Genomic DNA, 20,764 nt, shown 5'->3' on the forward strand with positions numbered 1-20,764 from the left:
AGCATTAATGTTGGCATTACAAAATTTTTTTTTTCTTTTGTAAAGTTATTTGCAGTATTAAACAACATTTACCTGCATAATTATCACCAATTCCTAATTATGTGACACAGTTAAGAGAGCTTAACCTATAGAAAATGGGTCATTTTGTCAATTTTGATGCAATAATAAATAATGCTTATAATAGCACTGTCAATCAACACTGAATTTTAATCATGCACAACAGGTAACATGCTCAATAATAGGAGCAGATCCAGAGGTATTTTCTGACAGTATTCCAAATTATATTTGTTGATCCATCCTACACTTTTGATGGTCTTCCAACAGAAAAAAACTGATACCAGTCAATGTAAACTTTAAAATCTGACCGTCATCTGAAAGACCCAGAAGACGGCCTCAATCCACCCCTGCAATAAGATTATAGTTTCTGGACCATGAGAGTTCAAATTCACATAATGAATATCCCAATATTTGAAAAATGTTGACAGTGCATAAAATAATATTACATATTGCTTCAAGACATAAAAACCTATGCAACTGCTTATGTGGAAATACAGAAAATCTGAAGAGCTTCAGGTGGATGGGAGTTGAAAATACCAGTGTTTAGAAAAAAATTAAAAAGAAAACACACACACAAAAAAAAAAAAAAAAAAAAAAAAAAAAAAAAACAATAAAGCTGCTATTCAAACTTTTAATCTTGCTGTTTTAACATGATATGAATAATCCAAATGTGTTTGAGGATAATAAGGCACTGTTATTCATCTATAGCACTAATGTTGGCATTACAATTTTTTTTTTTCTTTTGTAAACTTATTTGCAATATTAAACAACATTTACCTGCATAATTATCACCAATTCCTAATTATGTGACACAGTTAAGAGAGCTTAATCTATAGGACTTGAATGGGAAATCTCAACGTGTGTTTTATGTAATCTTATAGCTCTGAATTTAGCTAGTGATTATCCCAAGGGACAATTACCACCATCCATAAACAGTAGCCCCATATAGCACTCCATAGAGCTGCATTGCTTCCAAAACAGAAAACAATTACACTGATTTCCAACACAAGCTACACTTCAGTCCTATGAAGAAATGTGTATGTTGAGTATTGAAGATGAACACAAAACTATTGGATTGCCTACTAATAACTGTTCCGTTTCCAAGTGCTTGTTTTCGATGAGTATTTGCATTGGACACATTGCCACATAGTCAAATAAGGACTTACCCTGCATGCATAATTGCCAACACCGACCCACACGACAAACATGGTGTGCACTGGGTGGTATTTTACTTCAATGAAAACGGGACTGGATTTTTTTTTACTCTTATGGCAAAGGACCTTATTATTATAACTATACATTTGAATGTTTTTTGGGCGAAAACTCGACATTTGTGTGGACGTTTAACACCAAAGTACTAAAGAGCATTTACACAAAAGTTTTTGGAAAATGCTGTATATATTATTTAGTGAACTGTTCTTGTGGGAAAACTTAAGAAGTTCTTAGAGGTTTTACTAATGGTATACAATTTAACGATATGTTAGTGTACTAGGGCATTTCATCATGCCAAGTTTTATAAATACGAGTTTTCAAGCTTGTAGATCAAAAAAGTCTTTAGGATTTATATGTTAAATACGTTAATTCATACAAAATAATAGCTAGTAGCTGGAAATAACCATATTAACATTTATTATTGTCAATTAGCAGTATAGTAGGTTGCTCTCTGTCCATTCAAATACAGTAGTTATTTCCCCTAAACACTCAATAATTATGTATATTTGCAAATCAACTTGACAGACGCATGTTCACCAGAGACTTAGTTACTCTGCATATTTGCAAATCCGCTTGAGAAACAAATGCTACTCAGACGTGTCTAATTATTAATATGCAAAGACTGAACTTCTTTATAGAATATTCTCGAACTTGCTACAGGTCCGTGACTCAGCGTTTCCGTACAAAAAAGAGAGATTATTCCAGAACAGTAAAATAGATAGATATTATGTCATTAGGATATTCCAGCTTCGTCACTCAGCATTTTCCTACAGAGTGCATGCTTTATTGTTTTTGGTGGAGATCAGTTAAAATTAATTCAAGAGTAGATCACAGTAATCAGATATAGGCCTATAATGCATACAGTACCAATGTATGTGGTACCTAGAGTCTTTGAAATTAACGTAAATAAATTCAAGGCATGTCAACTGTGTTGTTGCTGTGATTACTTGGGGGTATACCTGCATTGATAAGAATCCACTCGTTATCATATTACTAAGTGCAGACCGGTCCTATTAAGATCAATAGGTGATATCAAATGCTATGCAAACTATATACTGTTTGCTTGACACAGTGCCTTCTTAGTTTAATAATACCACTCATACAATAACAACACGCACTCATCCCTATGTATACTCAGAAATCCACTTGCCAAACATCTGATACACCAATACGTGCACACCAAACGCATTCTAGATTATTCTGTGAACGAGACCGAGCATTACTTCTCACAATATTCTAGAACTTTCTTTTGTGTTCATGATTTTCTTTAAATTTATAAATAATCTAGAACTTTCTCCCAAACCAAGTTGCTCAATAACGGCATCTAGATCTAGTGGGTGGCTAACAATAGCAATGGCGCTCGTTGAAATTAGACCCAGTAGGTAACTTAAAATTGGTTATAATTATATAACCAAGGCTTCTAAGGCTTCCAAAAGTGTCCCTTAAACCTATACAACAGCCGACAGAAAGTTCACGTGACTCGCCTGCATCCGGTTGCTCCCCATTACCACCGACTGAGCCTCCCCAGACAAGAATGGTATAACCTTCCAGTATATCGGGAAATTCCGGCTTTTTAATTTTGTTATTGCATGTTACCGCAAAATACACCATTCTATTCTTTTTTCATTGGTTATGTAAGATAAAGACATTCCACAAATACTACTAAACATCTTCACCAAAGCACGTGCTTTCACCTTAATTAATTTCACTGGGAAATAGATATCCTTCCCCTGGCAGTTCTGCAACTGCATCAAACAGCTTGGTGGCAATATCACCATGACGGTTCTCTAGTGCCAAATATATCCTACTTCTACTTTCCCTGTCTCGAACATAAAGATCAATCCTTTATCAATTAGATATGTGACAACTTTAATGCTGCCGTTTTCTGCGTCTAAATGTATACTACTTATATCCTCTTTGTCTTGTGAATTGACATCGGCTCCTTCATCAATAAGCCTGCTAATACCCTGATAGTGATCTCTTATTCCAGATAAATACAGATAACTTATGCCACCAAGCAAAGACACATCACCTCAACTAATTTTACTGCGCTCATATTGAATTTCTTGTAAACCTGTGGCTGCGTACCCTTGCACAGTTTTGAACCTGTCACTCCTTGTTGGTGCTGGCAATGAGCTCAATGCATCCTCTTTTGAATATCATCAATGGTATCCTTTCTCAAACAGTTTGTCATGGTCATGTGGCACGGCATCTGTAATAAATGGCAGACGTTGAAAAAATAAGACCTGGCCAACTACCGTATGCAATTATATGCAATTTCGATGTTTTACACATTTAACATTTTTTAGAGCAATACACCGATGTTTTTACACCTTATCTACGGCAGCATCTTTACACTGAAGACATTTTATTAAACCAAGATTGTAATGGTCTGCAATTCGGTAAATGTAAAATAAAAACTTCTTTGCGAGCCCCAAAAGTTGCAAGATATTACCTATAGCTTTCAAAAAATCAGATCGGACAGTGAAAATGCCGAAATTTGATTTCGGATACTTGTCTTCAAAACAATTTTATACCTTCTACAATTAACTACCCTTTTAAATTAAAACTTCTAATATATAGTCCTATAATGGTTTAAAATACCATTTATAGTAAGAAAATACTATGCTATGAATGAATTATCAATACCTGCTTGTTTAGATGTTAAGAAACACAAAATGGCCTCCAAAAGCAAAATATGTAGCAGTATGGTGAATTCATCATGCACTTAAAAATACAAACATAAAAATTGGCACAGTTGTGGAGAACATGATTCTTAGCAAGTTTGGTATAAGGACACGTCTGAAAAATTTTGCAGTCAATTTTAATATGCCCCTTTGAAGGTGAAAGCGATTCATATGGTCTTTTAATGACTTCCAATGTCAATTGATGGTTAGAAAATACCATGGTTTGTATATAGTATCAATATCTGCTCCTTAATGTTTAAAAATTCCAAAATGGCACTCAAAAGCCCATGGGCCACATGCATTGTATTGCATTTTATTGTATTGTATTGAATCATAATCACTCGTGAATAGGCATTTGGACTTTGCAACTTCTTGTATGATCATCATATTCCTACTTGAGCAGAAGCCTTGTTAAGACCTACAGACCTTCTAAAAACACCACGCATGTTACATTTATTATCTATTTACTGAAACAGTCCCTTTTTTGCTAAAACAACATAAGTAGTTTTGCCCTTTGCCCTAGATTTTCATTAAGATCAATTCTCAGTTAGCGTATCAGGGCGACTTTCCCTTTATAAACAAACTACTATCATATAAAAATCTTTAAAATGTGAAAGAAGAACCAATGTAACCTAGCCTCAAAAAAGCAAATATAAGAATGAATGACAATTATTTAACCAATAAGTAGAAATGTAAAAAAATATATATATTTGACATTCAAATCCCTTGCAAATCAAAAATGAAAAAAGTAAATGGTAAGCATATATTCTTGCAATTTCGGTCTACCAAGTCGTTATCTTCTGTTGAAAAAATTGTCCAATTACTAATTTCCCATATATTTCTCAAATGTGCGACAACTACTCACCAGAAAAATTTAACTTTAAATTAAAATCTAATTTGTAAAAATATCTTGACATTTGTCATATCCTGTGGCATCTATATAATTGCTCCATGTGGTGGATGTACTTTGACCGAAAGGAGTCCCGTTTCACTTTTTACAGTCAATTTAGATTTCAATATAACTAAAGGAGCAGTTTTTGATAAATCATTTATAATGAGGTGATTCCAAACCAAAAATATATAAAAAAGACTATTATAAGAATACGAAGTTGATTTTTTTCTAAAGAAATGTTTGATGGCCATATTAGAATTTTCAGACATGCCCCTATATCCAAAATTGCTAAGAATCCTATTTTTACAAGCATATCAACTTTTATGCTTGTAGTTTTTAGTAAATTGTGAATTCACCATATTTCAGCCGTGAGTGGACTGTTTTTTCCTACTTTTGGAGGCTATTTTGGATTTCTATACACATAAAGAAGCAAATATTGATACTTCATTCATACCATAGTTTTGTCTAACCATAAAATAATATCTTAAGCTATTACAGGACGATATACTTGAAGATTTAATTTGAACGGGTATTTGTGGCGTAGTACCCTAGGTTCTAGATTCCGGTATGGCCAGCTCGATCTTGATTTCATATATAACCCATAGTAGCAATACCAGGGGACTCCATCACAAGGTATATTTAACAAGCTAGCTTTTACGTTGCTCTGACACTCAGGGTATGGCGTAGGTAAAAATGCACAATTCAACCTATTTTTCTGCACCAAATTCTTGGACTATATTGCGATGCTGTATATATATAAGTTTTAAATCACTATATTTCTCTGCACAGATTAACAGATTTGTACAGATTTGTGTAAATCTCACCAGTTTATAATACTAACAAATAAAAATGAATAGCCACGTGCCTAGTTAGGGGTCATGTCGATAACCCCCGCACCGTTAGTCCCCCGCACCAATACTCCTTCCTAGTGAATTGTTTACATTATGCGCATTGATACGACCCCAAAACAATAGATCCCCTCATCGATACACACCCCGTAAAATTACCGTTATACATGCACCGTGTCTCTTTGTCAACGATAAATTGTTATTTATAATGATCCCGATACAAGGGTTAATCATGAGTTCCAGGAATCCACAATATTCCACCATTTTTTAGGTTTCCTGATATTATATTTAGGTCGGTAATTTTTGGTCTAGATATTTTTTGTTACAAGTTAAATGTAAAAGAAAAGAAACAATAATTACAGCTCATTTAACTTGTCTAGTGGTTCCTAGAATCGCCCAAGGAGAGCATTATTTGTAAAATCTCACATGTCCAAGTAGACAAAGTAGATATTTTATAGTTAAATGAAACACTGCTTTTTTATTTCTCAATAATTCAACAAATTGAGAGGTGCCTGAAGAAAAGACTATGGTGTGTTATTTATCTTCAGATAAAACATTTCTGCTTTGAGTAAAATTAATAGATATATAAATAAAAAGTGTAATTTGAATACCGTAATTACTGATGAAGAATGAAGTGAAGTATACAGACATTTTAAAAAATTATAAAGCCGATCTGCACACAAAGTTTGTCATGAAAGGTCGACTATGTTCTAAGTTACGAGGCAGACCGATTTAAGTATCTGTTTCCTTATTTTTCTACAATATTCCGAATAAAATTTGTCACTTTTGGGTCCCTATATGTTTGAAAAAAAAAAACATATTACAGAAAAGTTTTTAATCTAAAATTTTGTTTTGGCGTCGCATTTCTAATAATAAAAAAATGCTGCGGGTAAGTATTGGTGTGAGAGAGTTCGGTGCGGGGGAGTATAGGGATATCGATTTAACCCCTAGTGAACCGTATTCAGTGTAAGCGAACGTGTGAATTGCAGTACAACCACTGTAGTGTTATTGTATGTTTTAATCATTTTAACACTCTGACGCTATAAAACGGTAATGGATTCTCAAAAATTTAATATATGCATAGGCTTAATAAATTGTCAGTGTCAGCGACCAGTCAAACTTGTTGATGTACAGCAAATTGTTCCGCTCAATGTTAAAAAGGACCTCATATTCTATTACCCTTATTCCTTCAATCATGTTTTCAGTAAAAAACTTCCTCCTTGTACAGATAATCTAAATCTGGGTCAGGCACCATGTCTAGCGTCAAGGCAACTCGATTCTTACGAATTTGGTCACGATGATAGGGATCTATACTGTCTTACTGCTCTGCTAACAGGCTGTAAGGCTGCTCGTGGTCAGACTACACAACGCTTCCTTTCTTCAGTACCTGAACCTGAAATATATGATGATCCAAAAGGATAAAATCATACCATAGACAGACAGGGAGTGGGACCTACCATATCTAGCAATTTCAATCTTGCAGTAACTTATAAGGCCACAAGCTAGGCTGAAAATGCACCGTTTGATTTCAACTTAAATTTCAAAAGGCAAACTTCAGAGAAACTTGAGTTGGTGGTTCCTCTTCAAGAGACACTAATTAAACTATGTGATGGGTGTAAACGGTAGTTGATAAATATAAACAAGAAAGAATATCTTAGCGGTAACAGCTTCATATGTCTCCTTGATTAAAACAGGTTCAATGTGGTGTCAGAAGAATAGAAAAAAGCACTAAAGTGACAAACACAAGTATGATGTTCGAAATTTGGCCGATGACGGCCGCTTTTATTGTGAATCCCTCTAAATGTGTCTTTATATTAAGACATTTGCTGACATTTTGCGGGTTTGGGGTTAAAGGGGATATTTTGGGTTTTTTTTATATGCTCTGTCAAATGTACACGTGCATGTGGTCGTATCAGGGGGAAGCGGCGACTTCATCTTGAGATTTTAAGATTGCAGACACCTACACTGCTTCTTGATAAACTTGTACCCTTCCTAAAGTTTACACCTACTTTTAAACTTGATAAACTCGTACCCCTTTCTAGGTTTACGTCCATGTCTAACCTTGATAAACTCAAATAAAACAAGTCTTCACTTTATATTTATGTATGTATACATATAACAATCCATTATTATTATTATTATTATTATTATTATTATTATTATTATATATCTTGCAATCCAAGAAGAGTTTGATAAATATATAGAGGCAGTCAGATTAAATTAATAAATGATTTAAACAAGAATACTGATGGCTATTAAAACTAAGATAAACACATTGGCTAAGCACTTCCCCTGCTAAGCGCGTGGAGCTGATAAACATATGGAGCTGCAACATGTGTGGAACTCCTAAACGCGTGGAGCTGTTGAACACCACGTTTAGTTTTTCAAGCCTCTCACAGAAGAAAATGCTTAACATTTTGTAGCAGTGTTGCACGTTTAGCTAGGTGATTAGCTTCACCGGAATCTGACCCCATAACAAGTTTATCACAAGGCTCTACAATTTGGCTAAACACTTCCCCTTGTAAACGTGTGGAGCTATTGATGGCGTGGAGCAGCCTGCTCGAACACGTTTCCTTCCTTGCAATAACTCATGATTATTTAAAATATGCCTTTTAAGTAGTAATCCAGATAACAAGTAACGTTTTCATGACGTTATCAGGTGTAACATGCTGGTTATGGTACAGAATAATATAATGATAACGTTATGGTAACGTTATGCGTGTTTTTAACTCCATGCAAAATAATGTCCCAGTCAACAAAAAACATTCTGGAAAAGCATTATATAATGTTTTGATTTTTTATATAAATAACCAAAACACTTCTTACGCTGATTTAACTACGGAAAACCATATCACCAGATTAATGTCAGTATTTACTTTAAGCTCAGATATTAAAGAAAATGATAGCCTCCTGACAGTGATATGTTACACAGTAAAAGAACTCATTACAGTTAATCATGAAAAGTCATCAATAGCGGGTATGACCTCCAGCAGCCGCTTGCAGCGCCCTCATCCTACATGGCATACCCTGTGGCAAGTTTTTTTTTAGAGTTTGGATGGGGATATCATTCCACGCAGTGATATTTGCCTGTCGCATGAATCACTGTCGGCATGAAATGATCCCCAAACAGAGACGTTACTAACCCCTGCTTGCACCCTAGACAGTACACAATCATCGTTTCATGCCTCTCGTACACTTCGTGCGACACGGATTCGACCGTAACCCCCCCCCCCAAAAAAAAAAAATATATATATATATATCTGGCCTCATCACTGTAAAAGACTTGATTCCAGTGTTTTGGCTGCAAACGCACGTGGTCCCCAGCCCATTGCAGACGTCGCTGTATATGAGCTGCTGTTAACAGTGGTTTCCGTACTGGTCTTCGTGCAAAGTAACCGGCTTGCAGTAATCTCTTGTTCACGAGGGACCTAGAGACGGGCGTTTGAATGACATTCTGCCACTCTTTTCTGCCACACTGGTTGTGTTTGTACGACCAGCACGGCGCACTCTAAAGAGAAGCCGATCCTGTCTTCTTGGTGTGATACTCGGACACCCTGGTCGAGGTATTGGAGTAGATGCCCCTGTTGTAGCATTTCTTTGGAGGACTTTACTAACGATTCCTGATAAATGTTGAATTGCCTGGCAATGGCTGTCCGCTTCTGGCTATTTTCTCTGAGAGCAAGAATCCCATATCAAACTGTGTTGCTTAGCTGTCGAATCATACCTTCTCTAAGGTACCTGTCAAGTTTCAGAGCAATCCCTTTATTGCTTCTCTATCTATCTAGAGACATATCTGTGAATATCTGTAAAAAATCTATCACTCGCCCTGGTAGAGGGTAGTAGATATTTTTGTATGTGTGGAAACTTTTTCAACTAAAAGGTCAAAAGTCGCCTTGCCTACTGGCTCACATGCCCACTTCCTTAAAGTTAGAAGAAAAAAGAAAGCTAGAGGTAGACCTTCAGGTGGAATTGTGATATACTATAAGACAGAGTTCCGAGATGCAATCAAGATGTGTAATGGTAGCAGTACGAACTTGTTGTGGATTAGGATGACTGGTAAACATTTCGGAATGCAAAATGATATATTTCTCTGTGCACTATACATAAAACCAGGCATTTCTTCATCTGATGAAGCAACTTTTGATATACTAGAGGAAGAAATTACACAGTTTAAAGCCCTGGGCTCAGTTTGCTTGTTAGTTGATTTTAATGCCATAACAGGGATGGTGTAAGACTTTGTGAAAGATGACAATATGATTGGACCTATGCCTGACAGCCGCATCAGTGACGGGAACTCAAAGCCTAGAAATAACCTAGACAGTGTGGTGAACCCCCAGGGAAGAACCCTACTAGAACTGTGCATTAGCAGAAACTTATGTATTCCAAATGGTAGAATACGAGGCAACCCTTTAGGATATTTCACCTGTTACAACACAAAGGGTTGCAGCACTGTAGATTACGCTATTGTTAGTGATGAGCTTTTGAGCAAAATCAAATATTTTACAATACATCCGATAGATTACCTATCAGATCACTGCGGGTTAGATCGGACATTACAAATAACAGGTTTCAAAAAGTCTGCACAAACACAGCGAGTGAAGGGATTCAGTGACCGCTACATTTGGGAGTCAAACTCACGGGAAAAGTTCATAGAGGCCCTAGAAAATGAGACAATGATGAATGACATTTGCTCCCTCCAACTTCCCTGCTACAAAAGACGGTGTGCACATTGCATGCAATTCATTTACAGACATCTTGGAAAATGCTGCTAAATCATCCTTGCGTATTAAGAAGCGAACTGAAAATAAGCCTAAAAAAGTCCTAAAAGAACGAGAAAACAGCTGTGGTATGACGGCGTTTAATTGTGCTGAACTACGACGAAATGTAAAGTACCTAGGCAAATTAATTCAAAATAACCCTAAGAATAAATTCATTTCATGCACATACCATGAAGTTGCAAAAAAGTACAAACAAGTTATTAAACAAAAGAAACATAACAACAAAAATGCACTCTTAAATGACCTGTTAAATTTTGAAGAAAAAAAAAAACCCAAGGCATTTTGGCAAACCCTTAAAAAACTAAACCAAGATAAAGAGCAGAAAAACTTAAAGGATTTGCTTCATACCGTCAGAATGGCCTCAAGGCTCAACGGAACATATTCTTCAGAAAACATGCCCAACTAACGATATCTTTATCCAAATACACAAATTAAAAGCTCATTTTGTAAATTTTTGGCTTTAAAAAACGTCCTATTTGCTCGGCCTGGGAGTTAATGAGCTACGTGGTCACGTGGTCCGATGACGACAATCGAGCCACTGGAGAACAGAGCGTGCTTAGCTGTCAAACTGAGCTGCATTGTCTACCTGTAAGATGACTTCTCTGGCTTCTGATAAAAGTTAATACTCATTCAAATCTCTTACCCGAGGGATCTAAATCCTCATGAAGCTGTGTAAAACCATTCCCGTCTAGTCAATTCTTTAACGAGCATTTAATTATGGTTATTCCAAGTTGTATAAAACACTGCATTTGAATGAGTAAAGGGTACTGTGGATTATTGCATATGAGGGCCATGTTATTTGTGAAATTCAATTACTTTTATTAAACCGCTGACACTCCGTCTTGGATACTTTTCTTAAACTGAGGTAAATGATGCCCGTTACCTTTACAAGTCCCATCTTAATCATCCATCTAACTGGAACTTCCTTTACCTCTTAATTAGAGGGTTAAATGGCTGGCGATATTTATCTCAGGTAAAAATCTACCTGTGCTTTAGTTTCAAAGAGCAGCCCCCGCGGACCTGGGGGTACTAGATAAAATCTGAACACCGGGTTTATTGAGGAGCTAGAGAAACAGAGGAAGAATTTTTCCTGCACAGCTTCATAGGAATTTTAGCACGGACTTGATCCAGCTTAGACCTTCTAATTAACAGGGTGACATGGGCAATTTTCAAATACAAAATAAACAAATAATAAAACTATATTTCAGTTAGCCTCCTCTTAAATAAATATATATACCGTTCTGGATAAATTAGAACATTTATTAAATCGACAGAAAATTTTTGACTTAAATGATTATTTTATTATTAATGGAAATTAAGCTACTATATGGGGCACATTTGCTGAGATTACGCTGTTCTTGATGTTTTGCGTTAGTCTACATTTTGCTGTGCGTGCTTGGACTTTTTTAATTTTTTATACTCACGTATGTAAAACTGCACATTTAGTAAACGTTCAAGTAATGATTTTTCCCATGCTACTTATAGCAAACAATGCTCTTTTACCTTGATCTGCTACATGTTTTTGGGTTTGGCAAAGCATACAAATTTGCAAAAAGTTTTGTGTACAGACGCAGAACTTGTATTTCAAGGTATAAAATGATAAGTCTTTTAAATTATTTTATACTTCAGATGAAATAACATTCAGAAACAAATCCTCAAAGCATAAACGAATTAGGATAACGAACCATTTTAGTACATAAGTTCCTATTTTTTTCTTTAATATACCGCTCTTTTTTCTGTTTGTTCTTCAACACGTTTTCTTCCACGGAAGTAATGCCTGGGCATACGCATGTTTCAAGTTACCCTGAGAGCAATTACTTTTATTAATGTTCGCGACGGTGTTTGAACTCAATTGTTTAAATATTGATATTAAACGTCATTTACAAATACCAATAAAATCACCCCATGAAATAAATGAGATATTTTGAAAAATTTGAAAGCCCACCAAGACGATTTTGATACCTGTTATTACCGGGGTTGGGAAGTGCAGCGGTGCATAATTAACAGGTTTGTTGTAAACGAGCTTTTGGTCAACTACAATGCATTTAAAATGCATCAGCAATCAGTAAGTTTGCCAACTGATGACAGTTAAGCTGAAAGACTACCAGCTCTTGATATGATCTAAACCACCTGAGGTGACCATGATCTAGAGCATCGCAACTATTGTCACCGAAGTTAGTAAGTCACGGAAGACCGTGACAGACAAAGAAAGATTGTCAACGAGAGCTGCAATTTTGGTGAATCCCACGGCAACACACCGAGGCATAACGCAAATTCCTCAACTCCGTTCAACACAACTTTCCTTAACTTCTCCGTCTGTATGCACCATGCAGCTCACTTGAGTCTCATAGACCTTTATCGTGATTGTTGTCACAGTACCACGTGATCCAGATCTGTTGCTTCGTTTATGCATATTGAGGTGAGGTTTACTAAAACGCTTTTTGTCTACTAATAGATTGTTTTTATAATTTTTAAATGACGGGGATCGATTAAAACATAACTGTAGCGTATAGATTAAGTGCTGGATCTTCAGAATTCGAGAAATGGATTTTTATATGAATATTGTCCTTTAATTAGTCCAGATACATGGTTTAACCACTTCTACCATTTGTGTGGGATCCTTCCTGAAGGTGACCATGCCTTAGATAATGAAATTAAATCTTATGAAAGCCTATCAGGTGAAGCAGTACTTGACAAACCTTTTACAGTGAAAGAGGTTAAAAATGACATTAAATATCTAAAAAATGGGAAATCACCTGGGGAAGACAAGGTGAGAAATGAAATGCTGAAAGCGGGGGTACAGTATTTTGCAGTTGTGCTCACAGAACTATTTAACGTGGTGCTGAATACATCTGAAATCCCTGAATCATGGAACCTAGGAATTATAATTCCGCTTTTTAAATCAATATGAACCCTGAAAACTATAGAGGCCTTTGCATAACTAGTTGCTTAGGAAAATTATTTAATTCAGTTTTAGCACACAGGCTAATCCAACATATTAACAATGAAAACAAATTAAGTGAAGAGCAAGCAGGCTTCAGGCCAGGTTATAGAACAGCAGATCATATCTTTACTTTGAAATCACTAGTCAACAGGTACCGTGTAGCTATTAAGTCCCCGGTCACTTTAATAGCCCACGCTGTCTACATCATACGAGCTAGTGCGCATGCCCCCGACAGTGTTAATGATAGGGGGATTACGATAGACAGCGCATGTCGCTCACAGCGGGAGTCACTGTCGCCGCTGTTAAGCCGGTAATTAAGTCTTTAACTTGACTAAACATGTTTTGCTTTGTAACTTGCGCCCTTCATTCAGTCTTGCTGTTGCGGAAGCGCCAGCGGGACATATCTCCACCTTGCCGATATTTATCCCGACTCTCGACTTTAAAAGTATTATTGGTTTTGATTTTATCAAAGTCTTATTATATCAGAAAACCTGCATATTTTCATACGTTAAGAGAATTATAGAAACTGTAGAAAAAGCTACTCGTACATCAGGGATAGAAAACAAGACCTTGCAGCACTATAACCTATTATTCATCACCAGAAGTTCCTGTTTCACTTCATGTATAGTAACACCAGATTAGGCATCTCGGTAGGTGTAGGTTACACTACCCCATTTCTATCAAGACTAGGAATTCGCCAAGGGGATAATCTTAGTCCCACTCTCTTTAATTTATACATGGATGACATCAAGGAGGTTTTCCATTCTTGTAACCAGTCCGGTGCTATTAACGGACTGAATCACATCTTGTATGCTGACGATCTTGTCCTAAAATCTGCATCTAAAGATGGTCTACAAAATAAACTAACGGCACTGCAAGCTTATTGTAAAAAGTGGAAACTAAACATAGACGAAAAAAGTCCAAGATTTAATATTTAATATAAAAGGAAAATTAGACTCTGCAACAACATTTACAATAAATATTGTAGCCATTGAATCAGTCAAAGAGTGTAATTATCTGGGTTTAACCTTTAGAAATACAGGTTCAATGAAAAAAGCAATTGAAAATTTAAAGAAAATAGCTATAAAAGCAACTTTTGCTCTTAAAACAGCCCTGTCCTCGAACAAGATAACATCTCCCCCACTCAACTTAAAACTTTTTGACAAAATCATCAAGCCCATTTTACTGTATGGGTGTGAAGTTTGGTCCGAAGAAATATTCAAGGAAAAACAAGTGTCACTTTCAAAATTAAATAAATTTCCTTTTGAACAACTACATCTAAAAATGTGCAAATGGGCACTAGGTGGACGAAAAAAATGCTATGAACAATGCCTGTAGAGCTGAATATGGAAGATTTCCACTCTATTCTGATGTTGCAAAACAGAGATACAGTGCCAGACTAAAAGAGCTACCTTCCAACAAATTGGTCAAAAACATTTATGAACAGGAGCAAAAAGAAAAAGGACCCTGTTGGTCTGAATCAACAATTAACATTTATACAGTGTTGGGGTCTGGGTCATAAAACTGATACACAAACACTAGATAACTTTGAAAACCTAAGAGATGCTATCAACAAAAAAAAAAAAAAAAAATGAGAAACTATTTTGGAAAGACCTGGAGAGTGATAACTACTTTAATCTTACGACATACAGATTACTCAAAAATCTTACACCCCTGAAAAATATCTGTTAATGAAAGTCACACCATCAGAAATGAAGACTATTGCAAAAATGCGGATTAGTGACCACGAATTAGAAATTGAACGCGGCCGCTATACGTCCCCTAAAACCCCTACTGAAAGTCGCAAGTGTCCCCACTGTAATGAAAGCGAAACGGAAATCCACTTTCTACTGAAATGTGAAGAACATAGTGACAGAAGAAGTAGACTAATGATACCTCCTGAGCAGAAAACAGATCATGAAAAAATTCAGTGGCTGCTCAGTCCAAAAAGTGAATCGTGCTTGAGAACATTACATCTATATATATATATATAACTGAAAGTTTGAAAAAAAGACCCATCAATAGCAATAGTCGTTTATTTTGTGCTGCTTCCCAGTAACCATTCCATAAGTATTTGTATAGATTTGTATAATTGTTGTTAATTTGTTATGACCAGTGTAGAGAGCCTGTAAAATGTAACGTGTACACATTTAAGTGCTCAATAAAGATTATTATTATTATTATTATTATTATTATTATTATTATTATTATTATTATTATTATATGACTTCCTATTAAACTTCAATATGGACCTATCTCTGTCAGTTTTGGAGATATAAGGGACTAAATGTTACAATTTTGGAGTTACAATAATGCATGGGCGTAACTAGGTATACGCACGGATGCACTGTGCGTACAATTTTTTGGCCAACCGTGATATTATTTTATATAAATTTAGTGTATTTTTCACGGAATATAAAAGAAAATCCCCTGCTTATTAAAGTGACCTGTATGTACAAATCCTCTGTATCATTTGCATAGGCATAATTGTTCCGACCTCCCCCCCCCCCCTTCGTCTTGCAAACTGAGACAAACAATGCCTGTAACCTTAACAAGTCCTATCTTAATCGTCCATCTAACTGAAACTTCCTTTACCTCTTAATTGGAGGGTTCAGTGGCCCTCAACTCTTCTGTACCCTCTTTCTTAAGAATATCTGGCGATATTTATTTCAGGTAAAAATCTGCCTGAGTGTTATTTTCAAAGAGCAGCTAGATAAAATCTGGACACCAGGTTTAAGAAGGAGCTAGAGAAACAAGGGAAGAATTTTTCCTGCAAAACTTCAAATAATTTTGACACGGACTTGACCCAGCTTACCCCTCCAAACTAACAGGGTGACATGGGCAATTTTTACAAACAAATAATTAAACTTAGATGTATCAGAGCTCTGTCGTGTCGGTGTTTTTGGGAGCCATGCATCCACATGTAAGGTGAATGAAACCGTATGTTAGTTCAACTCAGAGGTGGATCCAGGATTATTTGAAGGGGGTTCCACATATGCGAAGCTAGCCTCCTTTTAAATAAATATACCGTTCTGGGTAATAAGAATATTGAAACTTTTTTAATTGCAAGTACATTTCTGACTAAATGACATATGCTGTAATTACGCTGCCCTTATCTCTTGCGTTAGTCTACATTTTGCTGGGAATTTTAAAAATCTGTGCGTTCAATTTTTAAAGGTCTGGTTACGCCCCTGTAATGTGCCATAAATTTTCTACAAAAGATATTAATTGAAATAAAGAAAATGTCATTTTGGTTGAAAGTCTTGAAATGGGAGGTGCTCAGAAGTTCCAGATGTTAAAATTCCATGAAATAATGTCATTTTTGACCAGAAGTTGTCTGCCTCGCCAAGCCTTGTGTTATATTTTCCAGAGGTTCAAAATTTATTACATATTACCGTATTGCAGATTTTGCTTTCACCACCACAATGTACTTTTTGTTACAGTATAACTCGTAAACCGTATGGAAATAAAAAAAAAAAAAAAAAAAACGGAGACCACCTCCAGTGTTGGGCTTGACATGCTGTACAAAATGCAAAAAAGAAAAGGCATTAACGGTTCCCGAATTGGAGACAGTTTTTACTTTCGGTATCTTTTGGCCGCTACTCCCGTGAAAATGCACCGATTGACCCCAAACTCACGGAGATGAAAGATGACCTAAAGGGCAACACATTCCAATAATATTATAGGTAAGGTCTGTGTAGTTTCTGAATATCAGCGCAAATATTTTTTTTTTTTTTTTTGGTAATTTTTTTTTTTTTTTTTTTTTTTTTTTTTTTTTTGAAAATTTTGGCCCGTTTGACCTTGAAATGAAGGTCAAAGGTTATAATCCAAGGGCATATTTGAAATCTCCACATATGACTTTCGGTCAGCCGTCTGTAGAATTTTTTCCCATAATTCCTTCGGTATGGTAGATAATTAGCATTTAATTTTGCAAATTTTGGACAAGGGTGCATTGCAATGAGCGCCACACCTAGACCCCAGCACCGACCATGCCCAAATTTTACATGGAGTTGAGATTGTTTGCGACCTAAATCCAAGAGATGGGTACGCAGACCCTTGTAGTCTAGGAGAAGAAGCGGTAACGGTAACATGGCGGCGGAACGGACCGGACGGGACTAAAACCATGTGTACCGCCAGCGCATACGCTGGTGGTACAATAACTCGAATTATTTATCACAAAGTTTAATCGTCTACTGTTCTCTCACATCAGGCTTATAAGAGAATTCAATTTATTTAAATATGAGATCAGTTACAGCTTTTACAGCAAATAAACTCACTAGCGATAAATATAAACGTGTTAGCAGTATCTCTCCAAATAAAATTTAATTGTTTGATTTCTGGTATTGTAATAAGAAAATGGCTCTAGAATAAAGAACGAATAAATTGTAACGCAGTTGGTAGCAAGATGAGCCTTTACGTAACATTTAGTAATTAAACCTTCTGTGTAATAGGCCAATGCCACACCTGGCTCCCTGTGAATATGTTAGTCACACCGCTGTCATCTCTATCTCTATCTCGGATTTTCTACAAGGGCAATTCCAAGTGATTATCCTTTAAACTCTGAAAGGTACAGAGAAATCTTAAGCTATCTTGAAAGTCGGTGTTGGACGGTGCTACCTTAACTGAAGATGCAAATGTGACCATCGAGCCTTATAAGATTATACATTCGAAGGGCCGCACATATATTATATTATATTAAGTGCCCAGTATTATGTTTATTTATCATCAATTACGGGTGAAAGTATTGCTTTAACAACATGCATAATATAGAATAGAAGTTTAAGGCCAAGTTACCAGTATAACTAGTAACCGTTTATATAAGGAGAATTATCCTGTCACTATCAGGCACGGTAAACAGTGACCTCACCCTCAAAATTCAGTATAAAAGGGCGTCCTGATTTCTACACCAAAAAGCTAACGCTAAACCGATCCCAGGGACGTCAGAGTGACCAGCAACGCCGAGAGCACGAGAGGGAGACTGAGGACTGAGGACGGCCGGGTCAATCAGAGCCTAGATCGAGGGAACGATTGGGTCACTGTCTTACCGTAGCGCTGTGCCTACCTGAGCTAGATGACCCTGTATATGTAAAGGGTTAAAGTAATAAAGTGTATTAATAGGGAAACCTCTCCTAGACTGTTGTGTCATTCTTACTATCCTCGCGCACACGCCTAACAACTGCACCGGTCCCGTTACAAAATGACTAAAGGTTCATAGTACAAACATTCACAACTATTATCCTTAATTACCACTTACTAAAATGGGGAAGTATGATCATGGACCCGAGCAATACAATAAGCTGTGAAGAGAGTCTAAACATGTGTGTCCTTTAAGCCCCCGTCACACTTATTCGGAATCAACAAGAATCAAGCAGAACCAGCTAGTATGACTAAATTTAAAAATTCGTACTACATTCGGGAAGAAGTTTCAAATTGACCTATAAAATCCCGAAAGAATGTTTCGAATGTGCCTCGAATGAGCTGAAATATTAATTCAGCCAGCAATCGAACTACACTAGTACGCCATTCGAAGTCTATTCTAAATATACTGACTGCATTCTGACAGCATTATTGATATTCCGTTTATTCACCGATTCACTTTTTCACAGAACCTACAAGTATTTATACACTATTTTCCCAAATAATTTGTCCTTCTCATATTATAAAACGCCATTCAACATTTCCTAATTTAGTAATTTCAGTGAGACCTGTTTTTAATTTTAAATATTTACACTATTTTCCAAATTACTCATGCTTGGACCTTGTCCATCTCGAGTTTGCATGAGTTTTACACGTGTTAGAAACGTGCAAATCTATAGAAAAATTAACCAATCAGATCCAATTATATGTGACTTTGAAATGTTCATCCTTTCTTACTTCGAGAACAATCTCTACACTTGTTGACACTTAAAGAAATTTAACTTGCACTCAGTAACTTCCTACACATTGATTCTGTGTTAATTGTTTTTGTAATTATCGAAAGTGTAAGTCTTTTGCTTTACAACAATATTCTAAATATACTGACTTCATTCTGACAGCGTTATTAAGAATATTTAGAATGCAGTCATAGTGCAGTTAGAATACTATTCAAGTGCCATTCGATAATTTTCCACTTGGAATGCACTTCGAAAGTTTTGAACATTCGGGCCGGTCACAAGAATGGGTAAAAATATTTGGAATGCACTCGGGATTTTTAGAATGTTGTTCGAATTTCCAGGAACACACAAATAATTGTCTTTCCGACGGCGTTCTTGCTCATTTCGCCTCTAGTTTGACGGGGGTATAAAGAAAATCCATAAACAATAGTTATCATACATACCTTTTTTCTTTGACCAGCTTACAGACTCCTGTAGATGTACTAACTAATATGTATAGTGTAAACCGGTTTTATATGAACACCTTGTTTATTTAACCCGTAGAAAAGTCCAGCACAATAGCACGCTACCTATTTTATTCGAGGGCAGACACTGTGACTGCAATAATGATATATATACACTGCATTGTCTGCAGTCGCTGTATAACAATGAGCAAAATACCGACAGGATCAATATGTGAATGCCCCAAAACGTCCATATAAAAAGGTGGTAACCCTTATGGTGACTATAGAATAACCTTTACTGTCATTACGTCTACAGTTATGGTACTGTGGAATAAAAAGAACTGTGTTTTAAAATTCTGGGCTGACGTAAAGAGGTGATTAACTGCAGGTACTTTTTTGTATAAAAACGTTGTTGTTGTGGTGTTGTGGGATGGTGAAAGGGGTTTAGACCGGTGTGGCATGAATCGTTCGGAGTGTTAACCATCCGTTCTGCTCATGCGCACGAAGCGCAGGCAAATCAGAGAGACTTGCGGCGTGTACAGTCCGTCTCTATCGAGTCATCAATACATTCTTAGACTTTAATAAACATTCACTGTTGAGAACATGCTGCTAATTCAAACAAAATCTTAAGAAGTATTCATATCTTATAGATGTTCACCTCTACCGCGATTTCCCTCTGGTGGTCATATCATGACGCCTAGCAAAATCAATACAAAATACTTGTAGTAGGCCAACAGCTGAATAACGACGGCCCGTCCACGGTAGGTTCATCCATGCGTCGAACTGTAACTTGATGCTGACTCTCTATCAAAATCATTAATTAACACATGAATTATCCTCATAATAGTAAATATATAATGAGGAAGAAAATGAACTAGCCGAATATAACACTGCAGGTGAATAACAACGGATCATTCACGGAACGGCTCATACAGGCGTCTGCTGCGCGAACCATCACCATCGGTCAGGACGGATGGTTCACGCAGAACGAACCGTACACGTGACACCGGGATAGGTGCCCTATGCATGT

The 20,764-nt window shown here is 36.4% G+C and overlaps 1 long non-coding RNA gene across 2 annotated transcripts; it reads right to left on the reverse strand.

The window, feature by feature from the left end:
• Positions 1-677: 677 nt before the first annotated feature.
• Positions 678-20,559, reverse strand: LOC147761943 (uncharacterized). 2 transcript variants are annotated; one of them, XR_015334888.1, is made up of 4 exons: positions 19,735-20,559; positions 17,883-17,978; positions 6,876-7,089; positions 678-3,481 (listed from the first exon to the last, which is right to left on the reverse strand). It is a non-coding gene; the product is annotated as an uncharacterized LOC147761943 (long non-coding RNA). The 2 variants fall into 2 exon arrangements; XR_015334887.1 differs by lacking the exon at positions 17,883-17,978 and having other exon boundaries at positions 19,735-20,536.
• Positions 20,560-20,764: the final 205 nt, after the last annotated feature.

The sequence above is a fragment of the Lingula anatina genome, chromosome 5 (genome assembly GCF_051362555.1).
Source record: "Lingula anatina isolate TDL-2025a chromosome 5, LinAna3.0, whole genome shotgun sequence".
Lineage (NCBI taxonomy): Eukaryota > Metazoa > Brachiopoda > Lingulata > Lingulida > Lingulidae > Lingula > Lingula anatina.